The 3,785-nt window shown below is 44.1% G+C and overlaps 1 protein-coding gene across 8 annotated transcripts in view; it reads left to right on the top strand.

Moving 5' to 3' along the window:
* Positions 1 to 3,785, top strand: part of LOC102673008 (calmodulin-binding transcription activator 2-like) — a 35,811-nt gene that overhangs the window by 15,122 nt on the left and 16,904 nt on the right. The gene's annotated exons all lie outside the window — the stretch shown is intronic.

Genomic DNA, 3,785 nt, shown 5'->3' on the forward strand with positions numbered 1-3,785 from the left:
CTCTCGCCCCTATCCTTCGGCAAACAGTATTTTTCCTTTCTTGGATTTTTTTCCTTTTCCTTCCCGTCCCATTCCCTTTCGAAGATCGTTTTGAATCAACTTTTTCGCCTTTTTTCTCCGCGTCTACAACTTGTATATCGCGTATTTCGTAATTTATCAATTGCAAAATTGCAGTTTCATTCTCTCTTTTTCTCTCTCTCTCTCTTTAAAAATCTTTTCAATTAAATTCATCGACAATTTAATCACCCTTCCATTTGTGAAAAAATTTACAAAGCTGGTGTACACCCTTTTAATTCAAATTACTTTTTCATTCTTTAAGGTCGTTAGACACAGCGACGGGGGATGAGCGAGCGACAGCTCTATTTATATCGCATTTAACACACGAGAAGACCTTTGGGTTATTAGCCCTTTCAGCTTCGCGTGCTGACCTAAATGACGTGCAATTTAAAATTCGTGCAACATATCGATCCTTAAAATGTTACCTCCTCACCTCCCGCGTGTATTTGTGTAGCGCGATTTAATTATTTTTCTATTTATACGATCAAACGGTATTACGAAATTCGCGATATGATTTATAACCGTTGATCCCTGCATGTATTTACGTACAAAGAGAGAACGCTTCCTATCGGAAACGTGAAATGCAATCTCAAAAAGCCGTGGCAATTTCCCGTTCTTCTATTGGCCAAAACGATAAATCTGTCGTAAATGAATTCAGCTGTATGTATAACGTTCCATTTCGATGGTTAGTCAGAAATTATGGAGCCGCGGAACGTACGGAGTAAACTCGGCGCGATACCAAAAATTAGTTGGCGGTCCAGCACTGGGAAACAATACCGATCATCCCTGACCATACGCTGGCCGTAAGCTCGAGACTCCATCCACATCATGCACCTTATGTGTTCCACTTTTGGCCCGTGCTCGTCTAAAAATAACTTACCATTTCTATTTCCTTTGATCTCCTCTATTTTCCTATTATTCTTCTCTCGCGTGATACAAACGGTAGATAGACCGAACGCGTTTGAGCGCGTGTAAATGCCGGATTGTTTCATCGCGATAGTGGATTAAGAAGAAAAGAAAAAAGAATGGAAAAAGAATGGAAAAGGAAGAAATATCAAAAAAAAAGAAGTCTCGGAAACAGATGATGAAGAGTAACAAGAGTTGATCTATTTCTTGCAAATATTGTATCCAGACAGTAATATTCAATCGCGAGAAGTAACTCTTATTCTTCTTCTATCTTCGTGGAAAATAGATAAAAAATAATTTTCGTATTCTCGTACAATAAACAACATCTTTGCCTATAAATCAACACGAGGAGGAGGTGGCTGAGGATGAAGTTGTTCAGAGATATTCCAGGCTTATTTCATTTCGTCGGCATGCTCCTAGTTACGAGATCCGCTCAATTACGAGTTCCTGGATAAATTACGAGTTTATGCGAGAAAATGTACGACCCCGGTGTGCAAGTGCCACCCCTCTGGTGCTCGACTCTGCGCACATGCTCCGCACACGTCTGTGTAAACAGACCACACACGTTTCCCAAAGCCTAATTCAGATCTAACGGGTTATACACGCGAATTCACACGTACGCTCCCTGCGTGCAGCGTGTGTGCGCGAAAGCGCCGCTTAAATCCATATAAATACATGCCCATGAATCCATCCATTAATCAGATTCGCGATAGGGGGGGAGGGGGGAGAGGGAACTCGGGCTCGACGCCCGAGTGATTTCAACCCCCATCCCTCGTCGCCTCTTTTTCTTTTTCCCCCCTTTCGTTTTTTTTTTTTTATTTTTTCTCTCTCTCCTTTCCTCCTTCCTTCCTTTCATCGATATCTATAGAAAGTCCAGTTGCAAGGGTCACTAGGAGATGGCAGCACCTCCATTAAAATTCGACGCGAACTTTCCGCGAGAATCCGATGTGTGCTGTGTCATGCCCTGCTTATAGCTCTGTACAGCCTAGCTTGCAAGTCTGCAAAGGTACGGGGGCTGTCGTTCTACGTGTGGAAAATACGTGTGTAGGCGCGAAGGCAGCCGGTTATAACCTACGACGACGACGACGACGACGACTCATAGGTTGTGAGCGGAATATGGTTTAGGGGATTGGAAGGGGGATGAGAATCGGAGGCTGTGCCTATATGTCCCCAAACGGGAGAATCTGTTCAACATTTCTCTTCTCGATTCTTTTTTCTTTCCCTCATGAGAATTCGTACTTTCCTGCTCTCTTTTATATTTCTCTTTCTCTCTTTTTTTTTATTTATTTTCAACCGTACATCGATTTGTTAACTGGTAACACGTTTGATTCGAGATATTCCTTTTTTTTTCTCGCCCTCGATTGGAAATACCTACGCCGAGCGCAAATATTGATGGCAGCTCGTGGAAACTTCCCCGTTGGCAGTAGATAGGATGTCAGGTGTTCGATAAATGCTGAATCACTGCAATTTTGCATTTTTAAAGTCCTGCCCCTTCTGTCCTAGCCTATTTCTCGCAGACCGTACTGCAAATTTCCTGGGAGAAGGAAACGTGGATTATCCCTTTTCTCTCTTTTTTTTTTTCATCCCTTTCCTTTCTTCGTCTCCATTCCCTCCTCCCCCACTTCTTTCTTTATCCTCACAGCGCAAAGCCGATTTATCGCCAAATTCGAGAGAGCGTTTTCTCGCTTGTCCCGGTTAAATTAGCTCGGCTAATTAAAAAAGAAGGAAAGGGCGGAGAGAAAAGAAGAAGTGGAAGAAGAAGAAGAAGAAGAAGAAAAAGAAGAGGAAGAGAGAAAAAAAGGAAAATAGGGAAGTTGTTTCTCGCAGCCGCGTATTCGTCCTCTTTTTTTTTCCCCCGGATACTTTGCACCGAGCGGTTCTCGAGGGTTCTCGAGGGGGTGAAAGGTGGTAAAGCCTTATAAATCCGGCGAATGGAAGAAGAAAAAAGAAAAAAAGCAACAAAAATCACCATTTTTAAAAAGAACACGAACGAAAGAGATTCGTTGAACGTTCATACAGGAATTATCCCGCATGCCGTTCTAAATGCCGCAGAAGGACGGATAACAATCGATTATCGCGGCCCGACACGGAGCAACACTCGAGCGTATTTCCAGCGTGCAGGATGATCCTGCGTCGGAATGGAAGGGTAGAGTAGGTAGAGAAATGTACGCTTAGGCATTAATTTGCATTCTCGGTAATCCTTAATTTACAACTCCACCGGAGTTTTCCAGAGGGTAGCATCGGCGAGTTCTCCGCGGAATTGGCTCGGTGTGCACCCACACCTTGCCGAGTGGAAACACGTAGAAGAGAACGGATGCTGGTTCACGGAGTGGGGGGAGGGAGGGGGCACGAGTGCGAGGGGTAGTGGTAGCAAGCGAGATGGTGGGGGTTGGATATCGAAGTAGAGGAAAGGAGCAAGAGGAGATGGAGGGTGGAGGGAAAAGGGATTCGGTAGACAGGGGCTGTGGCTGGGGTAGTCGGCTGGCCTCGTTGGTGGGGGCTGGGGACTATGAAATGGCGGAATAGGAAAGGGGTAGGGGACATCGGTGGAGGGACGAAAAGAGGGGCGATGGACGGAGGTCGAGAGTCGCGGGTTGGCTCACTCTGCGGCTCCCGCCGCTCGGGAGCAGACACGCGGGGCCAAAGACTAATTTGAACCTATTTTATTAACAAAACAAAAACATACATATTTGTAAATAACACTAAATAACACGAAGTAATTACACACGTCTCCTAAAGTCTCTATTATCTACTCTAAATAAAAAAAAAAAAAAGGAAACTCTTAGACCTCTGTAAAAAAAAAAGCGAAAAAACAAAAAGAA

Source organism: Apis dorsata, unplaced genomic scaffold (genome assembly GCF_000469605.1).
Source record: "Apis dorsata unplaced genomic scaffold, Apis dorsata 1.3 scaffold_53, whole genome shotgun sequence".
NCBI lineage: Eukaryota > Metazoa > Arthropoda > Insecta > Hymenoptera > Apidae > Apis > Apis dorsata.